At 39.6% G+C, this 15102-nt stretch overlaps 1 long non-coding RNA gene across 1 annotated transcript; it reads right to left on the reverse strand.

The window, feature by feature from the left end:
* Positions 1–742: 742 nt before the first annotated feature.
* On the reverse strand, positions 743–6675 carry LOC116423216. Its single transcript, XR_004233724.1, has 3 exons — positions 6396–6675; positions 2997–3088; positions 743–2210 (listed from the first exon to the last, which is right to left on the reverse strand). It is a non-coding gene; the product is annotated as an uncharacterized LOC116423216 (long non-coding RNA).
* Between the last annotated feature and the right edge of the window lie 8427 nt (positions 6676–15102).

Genomic DNA, 15102 nt, shown 5'->3' on the forward strand with positions numbered 1-15102 from the left:
CACACACACAGCTCACCCTTCTAATATGTAAATGATTTTTATCATATTGTCTATGGAGAACTTACACATTGCTCAAAGTCAGTTAACAGACTTACACATTGTTTGTCAAGTTCACTATCAGAATTATCTCCTTCCAGCACCCTCCAGCCTCTTTTCTGGAGGATCATCACCTTAATAGCATCCTCTCGATGCAATAATTTCGATAGCGAACGTTGAACTATTCTGGTTATTAATGTAATTATACAGAGTAAACATAATGGTAACAATATAATACCACTGTTTGCAATTAGTCCATACCATAAAAGTTGTTTCCACCAGCTACCATCAAATCAGGACCACCAACTATTAGAAAAAGGGGATTTCCACTCCTGTGCAGGCACATGAACTATTCTGCAATATTTTTTTTACCACTTGCCAATTATCATCAATTTGCATGCAACAAGGGGATAAATTTAATTTTCCACAGACTCCTCCTTCATCTGCTAGCAAATAATCTAAAACTAGTCGATGCTGTAAAACAGTTTCTTGTGTTTGAGTGACTTGATCAGCTAGCAATCAAAAGCCTGAGAAGTGTGGTTAGTTGTTATCTCCAGAACTGCTTGTAATCTAATTAGCCTATTTAATATATATATATATATATATATATATATATATATATATATATTAGTGTCCTATACCCTCAGCTTCCATCCTGAGCCCATGTAGCTGGCCCATACTCTTTGATGATTCTTTCTGGGAGCCATGTATTTCCCCATCCATTAGCATCACCTGTTTGAATCAGAGAAGTATCTATACTAGTCGTATTCCTAATTGTTTGTCACCATCTTCTGGAAGGAAGAAAAACTTGGGCCTTATTGTACTTGCATAACAACTCCCAGTCCAATTTCTTGGGAGGTGAATATATGCCATCTGGCCACAAATCCAATAAATCCCTTAAAGCTGGGCTTTTCTCATGCCAGAAGATAAAAACTCCTGTTGAGGGTGGGAAATATATAATATCCCATGGGCCTAACAGTCCCCCTTTCATGGTTTTTGAATTACACTTCCAAAGTTGCTTTTCAGGCATCTAAGTGCAATTACAATCATTTTCCCCAGTAAAATCTATATTACTCCAAAAGTTACCAAACATTTTTCTAATAGTTCCATTACTATTTTCCCACTTCCATCTCATTACAGTACTAGCAGTACCTGACTTTGTACTATTTAATCTTAAACATCTCCATAAATCTCAGGGTGTTTGAAAAGTTGGTTTCTTTCTAAATTCCCTCAAGCATTCTTCACTACCTTTTACTGCATGTTGATGAGAACATTTAATCACTGACCCATCGTCACAAACAATACTTGTTTTATTCTATCTATTTTTATATTTACTACAATCTATAATAGCTACCTTCTCTGGCCGGTGGGTAAAAGTCCATTCGCATTTACTTTCTCCCATCCAAGGCCCTTGTGCCTGTTTGATTTAAACAATGTCCTCCTGGGACAGCATTAGTTAGTTTCCACTGATGTTCCTCCTGATCTGACCAAAATCCTGTACCATCATGTACAACTGATCTATTACTCAATATCCAGGCTGGAAATAAAGGGACAAGTACTCAGGGCCATCGTGTGAATTGTTTGGGTCCCCCACATATCCAGCAGTCAGTCAATTTAAAGCTAGTGGCTATTGTTTGGATGAGGGTTTGAAAGGTATTTTCATACCCCACTGCTCTTGAGGTACCAGTACAAAAGGTGTACCCGCATAAAATCATACATGCATATACAAGACACAGTCTCCAACCCCTTGGGTTTGGTTCACACCCCCATTCTTCCTAATGGTATATATAATATCCCTAATTCCTAACAATACAGTTCAGCAAAATGCAATATCTAGTACAAACAAGAAAAGTTCCAAGAGAGTTCCCCAAATGAGACAAATCAAAAAAATTTTACATGCACAATTCATCAGTCTTTGCTGTTTCCTGTAATTTCAGCTGCACTTTCAAGGTTCCTGGATCAGTCTCTACTGCCCACTTTGGCGCATCCACAGGACCTTTGACTCGAGTGTGATGTGTCCAACCTTTCTTTTTGGTGCGTATCACCGTATCTGAAGTCAACAGGATCGGGAACAGTCCTTCCCAGCTCAGGGTCAGCTTGCCCTCCTTCCACGTCTGAACCAGGACCCAGTCTCCAGGATAGAACTTATGCACTGTGAATCCTAAGGGAGGAGTCTGAGCAATAAGCCCTTTTAGTTATAAAGTTTTCAGATGTTACAGTACCCACATGACTTATTTCCTTAAAAACAAATCCTTGGTCTCAAACATTGGATCCAAGGAAGAATTTTGAATCCCTTTTGGATAAAAGTGACTATACAATACTCATAGGGTGATAATCCCACATCCCTCTGGGGTTTTGTTCTAATTCTTAATAAAGCAAGGGGAAGGCACTTAGTCCAGGGCAATTGTATCTCAGCCAATTTAGTCAGTTGCTGTTTAATTTCCTTATTCATCCTTTCCACTTTACCTGATGAGGGTGGATGCCATGGGGTATGTAAGTCCCAGGATATTTCTAGAGCTCAGGCCACAGATCAGAGGATTTTAACTGTGAAATGGGTGCCTTGTTCCGAATCTACCTGCTCCACCAACCCATACCCTGGAATGATATATGCTGAAGGAGAACTTTTACAACTGCCGAGGCAGTTGCCCAGGCAAGGGGAAGGGCTTCCACCCATGAGGTCAGATGGTCCACTACGACCAACAGATATTTGAGACGCCCCACTAATGGCAGCTTGGTAAAGTCCACCTGAATGCTTTGGAAAGGCCTGATACCAGGGGGCCTTCCTCCTTTCTGGACTTGTCATTGGGTCGCCCTATTCGTCCTCTGACAAACAGGACACCCGCTGACCAGTTGCCTGCTATTGTGTACAAGCCGGTGCCACCAACTTAGCACAACATCACACAGGTCTTGGACACCTCAATGACTGCCCTGATGTAAATGTGGGAATACATGTCTCATACCTGCTGTGGTCAGTACCTCTCGCCGTCAGGGAGGAGCCACTGCCCCTCTTTATCCTCCTGAGTGTCAAGGTTCTGGGTTTCTTGCTTCTCTTCTGGGTAAGGGAAGGTGGAAGCATTGGAGGCAGAAATACCAGAATTAGCACCATCATCTCCCCCATACTTACAGATTCTCTTTTCCAGCCCGTTTCCCCTCCTCATCTGCAAAGCAGTTTCCCCTTGTCTCAAATGAATCTCCTCTTTGATCCCCCTGCACATGAATCACTGCAACATTCTTAGATAACATAAGAGTAGTCAAAATTTCTGTGACCGATGCCCTATGTGCCAATCCCTTACCTTTACTATTTACCATTCCCCTTTCTTCTCATATTTTCCCAAATATATGAACAATTCCCCAGGCATATTTTGAATATATATATATATATATATATATATATATATATATATATATGATTCCATTCTTTCCTTCAAGCAATTTTAGTGCTTAATTTAATGCATATAATTCACAAATTTGAGCTGACCACTCTTTTGGCAAGGATCCAGCTTGAACCAGAGTCAAGCCCTCCCCATCAACAATAGCATAACCATTTTTCCTTTTCCCCACTCGTGAGGACCTGTCTATGAACCATTGAGCGCCCTCCTGCAAATCTTCCCTAATCTTAGTTTGGTAATCAATCACATTTAGACAATCATGGTCAAGGGACATGTTTGCTCCAGGGGAAACAGATAAGAACATGGCTGGATTAAGGTCATAGTCTGGTGAGAGTACCAAACCATCTCTTTCCAATAAAATGGCTTCATATTTTAAAATCCTTGAATCAGCCCCCTCCCGGCCCTTTGATTCAGAATTGATCGAACTTGGTGCCGGACACTCACTATTAAACCGCCCCCAAAGGTTAACTTCTGACTTTCTTCTACCAAAAGTGCTGTGGCTGCCACTGCTTTAATACAAATAGGTCATCCCTTTGCCACTGGGTCTAACAATTTTTGACAAAAAGGCTACTGGGTGTCTCTGCCCTCCCCTTAATTGTGCCAATACTCCTAAAGCCACCCTGTTTACCATATTTACATATAAATGAAAAGGCTTTTCTAACGATGGCAAAAGTAATACAGGGGCTGACATCAACACCTGTGTAAATTGTTCAAAACTGTTCTCCTTCTGGATCCCATTGCACTATATCTGTTTCTCTTCTAACAAATGAGTATATAAAGACTTGTTAATAATACATTTTCATCAATCCAGGTTCTACAATACCCCACCAATCCTAGAAATTTTCCGGAGGCTCTTTTTCGTCCTAGGCTTAGGAATTCCAAGAATCTCCTCCACCCGTACAGGGTCTAATCTCTTTTTCCCTTCACTTATACAATGACAAATATTTTACCTCACGTTTCACAAATTGCAATTTGTCTTAAGAAATTCTCAGTCCCTGGGTCCCTAAATAATTTAACAAACTGATAGTGACTTGGACAAGGTCACTCTTTTTCCTCCCTGCCACAAGAGGATCATCAACATATTGTAACACTTTTAACAATAAGAAATTTATCCCAGAATGCTTACACAATTCTTATATACCCAAGCAGATGGTCCATAAATTGAATATTATATCAATCATTTTGCCTTTTTTTTTAAATACCCAATACATAGAAAAATCCCAAACTACATATTATCCATAACAAAAACATTACCAAAAGGACAGAGGCAAAAACTATTATCCTTGGAGTCCCTTTTAAATAACTGGCATCAATACAGTTAATTAAATCTTCCTATTTTTACATAAAAGAATCTGAAAAGTCCTTAAAAACATCAATTAAACCTTTTTGAAATAACCCTTTCAAAGTATATATCACATTTCTGATTATATTCTTTAAACACAAAAACCATTATGTATCTATAGAAACAAATGTTCAATCAATTAACATCTTGTAAGAGCAATGTGTTCCCTTTAAATCAGTTTGCTTTCTTCAGCCAAAAGCGGCTCAAGCTTTCCACTGCTCTCTCCCCCTGCAAAAACACATCCCGTCTCACAGCTGTCTCTCAGTGACCCTTCTGACTAGATGCTCCATTTAAACTATTAATTGCTTTTGTAAATCAATCTCTCTTTTCCCTTGTCTTTAAATCACCTTTTTTTAAACTTTAAACTCTAAGATTCACAATTAATTTTGAACCAAATTTCATAAAACTTATAATATAGTTTACAAATGACCCAATACTTTTAAAAAGCAATATACCATTTAAGTAGGGAGATACAACATGACTCCCCCAAGGTAAACTACTGGCATTTTGTTTAATAACAATAATTTTGAATTTCAATTTGAAGTCCAACCAAATAATAAAAAAAGAAAAGTTTTTCTCTTCAGTTGTAAAGGCCACAATATTCAAACAATTTTTAAGATTTTTACCCAGAATAAATCTAACCTGTGCAAGGCAACAGTAAAAATTATTTCCCCCGATTTCAATTTTATTTCAATTTCAAAATTATAGTAACTCTTTAAAATATAATAAATTCCCAAAACTCTTAATCAAATGTTGCTGACAATTATCCAGTTTAGTCTTCTTAAACTCTCTGTTCTCTAATTTCATGAAAGCAAACTTACTAGTAATGATTTTTCTTTCTTCTCCTGGCACAATTTTTTACAAACACGCTTAGTTTTCCCACAGGTCCAAGAGGTCAGAGAACAACCTCCCTCCCCCCTGCCCCCCCCAGGTGTTCAGCTATTTACCTCTCTTAATCTATTTTTATCCCTCCCTTTCAATATCTGCAGTTTCTTGTTTCCAACATACTAATTTAAAATTATTTTAAAATTAACCCATACTTTAGTTCATGATATTTTCTGAAATCTACCTAGATATTCCATTCAAACTTCTTTTCTTTAGTAAACCAGGAAAGAGTTAAGCACCAAATCCTTGCTTTACCTTGAATATTTTTTTTCCTTCTCTTCCTCCTCCCCCTTCTCCCCACAAAGCTGAAGCTGTTAGCTAGAGGTAGAGGGAGAGAGAAAAAGATTTTTCAAACTTCTTTTCTTACCTAACCCACTGCCTGCAACACAGAGGCTGGATTCTTATCTCTTATGTGCTCGCTAACTTTTAACACAGAACAGAATGCAAAGCAGACAAACATACACACACAGACAGACCCAGAGCTCTATTTTTCTTGAATTTCCTAGCTAATGTCCTGACATAAATCTTTGGACTGCTTCTGTCCCATTTTACAACTTGGTCTCAAACCAAGTTGTCAGCGTAGGTCCTTCGTTACCCTCAAGTCCCCAGTCACCTGAGAGAGGCCTCCTTAGAAAGTCCTTTACCGTTGGGTCAATAGCAGTCCACTAAAGCAATTTTTAGGAGGGCTAGTCCCTCGGGTCTCCCTTGACCCAGCCAATAGATCCCAGACTTTCCAAGCTCACCTCGAGAACACATGTTTCTTTTCAGACTGCCGCCGCGGCCCGTCAGGACTCTATTTCTCCTTTTCATCTTCAATTCTGCTTTTCACTGAGTATCTCTGCCTCTGGTCGTTTGTCAGAGAGGGAGGGAGGCTACACACTCAGAGCCAGAGACGACGGAAAAACTAGCCGTGGGCGCGCCTATCCCCATTTGGGGTGGGCAGCCATCTCCCCCAAAGACTCATCCCAGACTGAGCCCCCAAAACTGTGAGGGATAGAAATCCTATCCAAAAATGATTACTCAGAGACCTCCCAAAGTAAAAAGCAGAAAAGTTGTTTATTTAGTTAATTCTCATGAGAATGAGCAATTCCACTGCAAGGGAAAGAGAGAGAGCTTATGATAGAAGAGCTAAAGAAGGGGATAAGGTATACAGTTTTTATAGGTTTTAGATACAAAGGATTACATCATGAGTTGGAGAACATTAAGAGATAGGTTCCCCCTCCCCCCCCCTTAATTGGATGTTATTCATGCCAAAAACAGCAGATTCCTAGTTCAGGGAGGAACCATACATCAGGCAACTAATTGGCCAGATGTTGGTAACTTGAACAGTGATAAATGTCATCATTCGAGGTTAAATACATATGTCTAAAATCTAAGTACATGTTGGCTACCACTCAACATACTCACACAGGTCACAGAGACCTAGAGAAACTAAAAATACAAAAGAGGAAGTTAAATGTCCTTGGAAGTTCAGCTGCTGGAAGTTCTTCAACTACACACACACACACACACACACACACACACACACAGTATGGAAACTCATGTCCCCAGAGCAGCTTTGGACTCTGGACTGTAAGTCTAGAGAATATTGGTAGATTTTTTAGCCAACAGTTTACAAAATGCATTTGCTATTACTCATCTGAGTTTTTTCTCTTTCTTACTGAATGAAGTTATTTTTCTGTTACTTTAGGACTTTTTTTCCCCCCCTTTAAGGCAATGGGGGTTAAGTGACTAAGTGACTTGCTCAGGGTTAGTAAGAATCCGAGATCAAATTTGAACTCAGGTCTTCCTGACTCTGGGGTGTTCTATCCACTGTACCACTTAATTGTCCTTCCTCTGAAGTAGTCTTTTTTTTTTTTTTTTTAAATTAAAGTAATGGGGGCAACTAGTTGTCACAGTGGATAGAACATCAGCCCTGGACTCAGGAGGACTTGAATTCAAATCCAGTCTCAGACACTTAACTCTCCCTGGATGCTTGTCCCTGGACAAGTCACTTGATTCCAATCATATCACCACAAAACAAAACATATAATTTGGATTAAAAAAAAAAACCCACCATAAAAAATAATCTAAGGTAACAGCATTATGCTCTTTAGGTAAAACAATAGCCTGGTATATATAATATAGTATAAAGTTTACCAGATCTGCTCCTGTAGCTGAACACTAAAATAGTTGTTACACTATTTCAATCTAAAGACTGATTAGGAAGTAGAAGGCAAGGCATCCCTGTTGATATTTCCTTCTCTTTAGCTATAAATAATTACTACATGGCAACAATCCCAGGAAGATCTTCACATAACAGATTTCCCACTATCAGTTCTCAGGATATCTATAGACCTTTTGCTTCTTCAGTCAGACAAGGTTCTACTCATTCTATTGAGCTTTCATTCAAGTGCAGGGTCCGCCAGCTAAAGGCAGTTATCTCAGCAGGTTCAGCCTGAACCAGCTACTGTTATTTCCTATACTTCTGGTCTCCTCTTGGGTCACACAACTATTAAGTGTCAAATGTCTGAGGTCAGATACTTCTCTCTCTAGGTGACTGCAATATTGATCTCCAACTTCTCACCTTAAAATCTGTCTCCTTCTTTGCATTCTAATATCTAAATCTAGGTCCTCCTTATGACCAGAACTTTCTCTGTAGTTGTTTGGCCTTGGTTTTCAAAGAGGAACAATGATATCATAGGTGATAGCTTGTCTTTTGAATGAATTGGATATCAGTGAGGAAGAGTTGCACAAAGTTGTCAGCCTCACTCTCTTCCAGTCATTAAAATCCAGTGGCAAGGGGCAGCTAGATGTCACAGTGGATAGAGCACTGGCCCTGAAATCAAATCTGGCCTCAGATACTTAACTAGCTGTGTAATCATGGGCAAATCACTTAACCCCAATTGCTTCACCAAAAAACAAAACAAACTAAAAAAAAATCCAGTCTCAAGACAAAGGTTAAGATGCGGTGAATAACCTTGGCATCTTGGATGACTAACTAAGCTCTAACTCACATTGAAAAAAAAATTCAAACTCCATGCTTCTATCTGATAACAGATTCACAAACAATATACAATTTTTTCATAGCTCCCAAATAGTTCTTCGATTTAGATAGTTTCTCAGCTACAACAATCATATATAAATGAACTATTGGAGAATATGTATTATTTTGCTCTTGGGATGCTTTCAAACACACGAAGTGAATAGGTTTAACTCAAAATTGTGTTAACTTGCTTTTCCCAAAGTCTTTTTTTCTTTCCCTTTTATATCTATGTTTGAAAGGGGCAGTATCTTATATACTCATTTTAAAATGCTTCATTGAGACAGTTAGATGGCACAGTGAATAGAGTCTTCACCCTGAAATCAGGAGAACCTGAATTCAAATTCAGCCTCAGACACTTAATATGTATTGGTGGTATGACCCTGGACAAGTTACTTAACCCCAAGCTTCAGGCCCTGTCCCATCAAATCAGGTTAAAATGCTTCATTGACACTTTTTAATTTCTTTTTTTTTGGGGGGGGGGGGGGGGGAAAGTATCACCACTACAAGCCCTCCCATTTCCATCCCCTCCAAAAAGAAAGACAAATGCTACCTATGTGACAAATATGTGTAGTCAAGAAAAGCAAAATCACAATTTGGCCATATCTAAAAAATGTATGTCTCAATTTGTCCATTACTTCTTTGTCAAGGGGTGGGAAGAATGCTTCACCATTGTTTTCTAGAAATTTGTGGTGTTGAAGTCCTTAAATCTTCCTAAATTTTTTTTTCCTTTAGATTATTGTAGTTACACACCCAGGGCAGCATCCCCATTGTAACACTGCTTTGCACCTAATACAGCTGTTTTCTTTCTTGCTTGGATTTTCTTCCTGTCTATCTCTTTACTATATTGCTGTATAGGTTCTATTTTATATCTGCAACTGCCTTTGGCGGTTTCCTACTAGCTGCCATGTGATCTTTCTCCATCAGATCTTTTAGGTTAATGCCTCAGTGTTCTAGCACGAATGGGTGTGGGAGGATAGGAAAGATAAATGGAGGGAAATGGATGATGGTCTAGATTGGCAAGAATGTAGAATACCTAAAGATTTTGGAATCTTCTTTATAGAGGATTTAATTAAGCCATTGATGTAATGATAAGTTCAAAATGAGTGATAAGGTCAAGAACAACACCTTGGATGACACCCACAATAAAGGAATGGGGCAAAGAAGATAAATCATCATAGGAAACTCAGAAAGACTAGTCAGAGATCAAAGAGTATAGCTCTAATTTGTGAGAACTCAGAAAGATTCAGCAAGTCCTTTCAGAAATAAAGAGCTTCTTTTCAACCATGAGGTGATTCAAAGCAATTCCAATAGATCTGTGAATGGAAAGTCATCCAGAGAGAGAACTATTTAGATTGAATGTTGATCAAAAGAGTATTGTTGCCTTTTAGTTATTTGCTTGTTTTTTTTTTCCCTTTCTAGTGTTTTTTCTCTTTTGATCTAATTTTTTTTTTCTTTGCACAATGAGTATGGAGATGTGTTGGGAGGAACTGCTTATATTTTACTTATATTGGATTGCTTGCTGACTTGGGGAGGGAGAAAGGGAGAAGAAAGTGGAAAAAATTTGGAACATAGGGTTTTGCGAAGATCACTGTTAAAAATTACCTTTGCACGTATTTGGAAAAATTAAATGCTATACAAAGTAAAAAAAAAAAAGAAAGAAAGAAAGAAAGAAAGAAAGAAAGAAAGAAAAGAAAAGAAAAGAATGAAGAGCTTTTGCAAGACCAGGGATCATGGAAATTTAATGGGCTGGCACGTTGCAGGGGTGGGCGGGGAGGAGGGGATAGTATTTTTCAATGTCCCCAGGTTTGCAGTTCCTTAGGCTTCAGTCCCGACCTTTTGGTCAGTAGCGAGATGAAGTAAGGAAAAGTTGGTTATCACAGACTCATACTTCTCTTAGGTGTGGCCAGGAGTTGGGGATGGAGGTGCTGTCCCCTGCAATAGAAAGCAGGAGAATATAACATTTGATTGAAGTTTCTTTGTGGATTTTGAATAGAGTGACACAAAAACAGATAAACCATGAAAATGGTCTGGAAATAGCCAGAGGAGGCAGAGAGGAGCCCATTCCAGGAAACTAGAACAGATTGAGTTTAAAAAGAATCTAATATCTTTTTTTCACACTTGCTTTCCAAAAATGCTGTGCTAGGGGAAATCACACCTAGGTTTTAAATCTCAGGTAAAAAAAAAAAAAAATCAACCTCTGAAACAAAGCTATTAAATTCTTTAATTGAAAACAGTATTTCATTTAACATCTATTTGCATTTTCTAAGGAATCTGCAAGTTCTAATAAATTACACAGCCATTAAGTTAATTGTTGAATACAATTAGATGGTTGAGGTTAAGAAGGACCTAAAAAAAAAAAGCTAGGGGGTGGATGGAGAGGAAGCATTGTAATTTCTGATTATACTCTAATACTAAGATAAAAGAAAAGGAAAATGATAAATGCTGAAAGTGACGTGGAAAAACAGGTACGCTAACTTGGAACTGAAAATAATGAAAAAATTATTTTCCTACATAGGGAGGTAATGTGCTATAGTAGAGAGGAAGTCTCAGAGTCAGAAAGATCTAGGTTCAACGAGATGAGACAAGAAACTTTCATTCAAAAAGACTTGAGTTTGAATCCTGCTTCAGCATTTAGTAGCTATTAAAAAAAAAAAAAAGACTTCAGGTAAGCCAATACACTTTTTGATACCTCGATTTTTTCATCTGTAAAAGTGAGATAATAATAGCACCAACCTTACAGGGTTTTTGAGAGGATATGAAAAGTGCTTTGCAAATCTTTAATCATTATATAAATTATTACCATTATTATTAATTTTTACTTTTCAGGACTAACATATAATTCTTGCTATAGCAACTTCTCTACTACCAGTACAGCCAGAGAGAGTAAGCAGCATAGGAGTCTGGAAGGGTGGCTCATTTGTTTCCATCAGAGCAGCTAATACATTTTCCAGCTCCAATATCTATCCCAGATAAACTCAGAAATTAAAAGAGATGATCTTAAAAGACAGAGCAACCAGTCAACTGGGTCATATGCTACAAAAAGGTTAAGAAATGAGAGAGAGTTGACAGTAAAAAAGAAATCAAATACCTGAGTTTAAGGAACCTCTTACTATTAAAGACAATTGTGACAGGGACCAGAAGTAATCTACATCACATCAATGTTTGATGAAAGTAGATCAGAGACCAGGGACACTTTGGGATATACCCCCTGGAGAGAAGGGGCAATGGGGAAAAACACCATCATCTCTTTTCTTCTTCCTTAGAAAGATGGTGATGGAAGACCTTGAAATGGAGTAGGCTTAAAATCTGGCTGCCTTTTGTCCCAGGTTGAGTTTAGAGGACTTTTAGAGGACAAATTTAGATTTGATGATAGTCCTTTCCATCTTGTCCAACACTGTGACTCTATTTAGGATTTTATCGGCAAAGATACTAAAGTGGTTTGCCATTTCCTTTTTTTAGCTCATTTTATAGTTGAGGAATTGAGGCAAATAGGGTGAAGTGATTTTCCCAAGGTCACAGAGCTAGTGTCTGAGGCAAGATTTGAATTCAGGAAAATGAGTCTTTCTGACTCCAGGCCTTTTATGCTATTCACTGGGCCATGTAGTTACCCCATAACAGATAATATACATCATAATAAATAATAGGATCACAAAATTGGAAGAGACCTCAGAGAGGATCTGGTTCAATTTACTGATTTCATATATGAAGAAAGGGTACCACGATGTCCTCAGATTTCCTCTCTTGGCTTTTACAGATTCTGACAATAAATATTCGTTGACTGACTGACATCTGGCCTCCATCTCTCCAGAGAATTAAAAATAATAATGCACATTATATAAATAACAACTTATATACAATACATATGTGTGGGTATACACAGGGGTAAGAAAAGTTTAGCTAGACATCCCTTCCGGTCCCACCGGCCTAGAAAGGTCTGTAAAACGCTATCTGCAGTGGCTCCTGCTAAAATTCCCTGCAGTCACGAAAGGGGGAAGCGGGGAGATAAAACACAGAAGCCTAGTTCCTCTTTCTCTACTCATATAAAATAATGCAAACCTGGGCTAGTCACTTAATCTCTCAATATGCCCAGGAAAATCTCTGGCCGTTAAGAGCGGTAGAGGGAATTAATCTATTCTGATAAAGCGTTCACACTGACACAGTTTCCCACACCAAAACAATAGCAGATCTGAAACAAGCTTTGGGCTGTATTAGTTTTAGCCAGGCCTCGCTGCCTTGAGGACAGAGTCTCTGGGAGGGCGAGATTAGCGGGACTTTAAGGTCACCCAACCCCACAATTCAAAAAAAAATTTTTTTTTTGTTAAGTGACTTGCCCAGGTTCACACAGCTAGTGTGCAGGGCTGGTGCTGTATCCATTGTGCAACCTATTTCTCCCCCGCACCCCCCCCCCTCCCGTTTAATTTTTAAAATTGCTTAAGAATGTAGTTTTTCCTGGAGGAAGTTTAAATTAAACAGGTGCTCCAGTGGGCTGCATAATCTACACTTCTCTTCCCTACATACCCCAGACCTGAAGAAAAGCTAGACTCTGACCCGTGGGATCCTAGACTTCCCTGGAACAGCTGGGAAGGTGAATGGAGGGAAATAGGAGAGGTCGGGAAGGGGTGCCGCCCTGGGGGTGGGCAGCTGTAACCCAATGAGAGATTCCCGTAGGCGGGATGAGAGCATGCTGCAGTCCCGAACCTAACACAAGCCAGCCTTTCCGGGCCTCCTGCTCCTCTGGCTCCCCGGGGTGCTAAAGTTTGCTATCACCCCGGAATCTAGGAGAAATGGGTGACCGGCTACTCAAGTTTTCTGAGTATCCAGCCGCAGCCCTGCTGCGGTTGTTACTGTTATTGTTAGAGCTGGCAGTGTAGCCCTAGCTGGTGGACACCCTCGGGCGGTGGGTGTGTCGGGACTGCTGGACTTGCCCCATGTTTGCCCGGCCTGCATTGCCCTATCCCCAATTTTTTTCTTGCTGAGGCAACTGGGGTTAAGTGACTTGCCCAGGGTCACAGAGCTAGGAAGTGTTAAGTGTCTGAGATCACAATTGAACTCAGCTTCTCCTGACTTCAGGGTTGGTGCTCTAAACACTCCAATCCCCAATTCTTAACCAAGATCATTAACTCCAGGTCATTTTCAAAGGGTCCACCCTCCACTACTCTAGTATTAGGTTCTCTCCTCCACTTTCCCCACTCACGTGTAATTTCCTTTGGTATCTGGCACCGCCTAGACTGGATGTCTATAAAGTAACCGATAGAAATTTTCCATCGTTTTCTGACTACAAATCTGATTTGCTACTGACTAGGACAGATTTATGGCCAAGATTTGTCCCACCTTTCCAACTTGAAAATTACACACATAACACATACATTCCACGTAATGGTTTGGGGCAAATTTCTGAGCCCGGATTTATCTACAAGATACCCTTCTTCTGGTTTTCAGTGGACGAATCCTTCACAGTCTCAGGCTAGGTCTTACCTCAGTGCTGTGGCACCCAGCCAGGGGCAAATCTCTTACTCGGTGCTGGGCTACTTTGTTGGCTAACCGTTTGTGTGGTGCTGCAAGGAGGGCCAGAAGGCAGAATCCCTGATCCCCACTAGTCCCAAGTACAAGGGTCTCGGGAAGTCCTGGAAGACTGATTAGAAGCCTGATCATGACCCAGCGCTTTACTATCAACCTGAAAATCATGGGAACCAGAGACGGTGAGCCGTAGAGAGATGGAAGATAAAAGCTTTCTCTAAGATTATAAGGGTAAGGTTTGGGAGCAAAAACAAACAAACAAAAGGCCATGCTAGGTTCTTTCCAGTCCCCCCCTCCCCCTTTGATCACTTCAGTCTTGTGATGTAAAGAGGAGTGGAAAAGGCTCTAGAATCTCAGAGTTAAATTCAAGCTCTATCTCTTATTATTTGTTATCTATGTTGACCTTGAATGAGTCACTTCAAATTCTCTGTACCTCAGTTTCCTCATCTGCAAAATCAGGGCTTAGATTGGGTGACTTCTGGTATGTAAAGTGATGGTGTTGGACCAACTGGTATCTGAAGGTCCTTCCAGTTCTAGATAAACTCCTAATAAACCTTTTTAGCTCTAATCTTATGAACCCTGACTCCCATTCATGTATGACATAGGGATACAGTCCCCAAGAGACAGAACTTAATGGCATATCTCCCCCATGCCCTTCAGACTTCTTTTGTTAAAATACAATGTAGAGGCTATCCAGTTCATATGAAAAATAATCTCCATATCATAGTAAACACATTGACCTTGAATAAGTACTTCCAGTATGGGCCGCTCCATACCTAAATGTTAAGAAGTTTTCCTTACATGGAGCTGAAATTACCTTCCCTGAAATTTTCAGCCATTACTTGGTACTGGAAATGGGTGGGAGTGTTGGTGGTTAAAAACAAATCTAATTCCTTCTCCTTGTGACA

The sequence above is a fragment of the Sarcophilus harrisii genome, chromosome 4 (genome assembly GCF_902635505.1).
Source record: "Sarcophilus harrisii chromosome 4, mSarHar1.11, whole genome shotgun sequence".
In the NCBI taxonomy this organism is placed as follows: domain Eukaryota; kingdom Metazoa; phylum Chordata; class Mammalia; order Dasyuromorphia; family Dasyuridae; genus Sarcophilus; species Sarcophilus harrisii.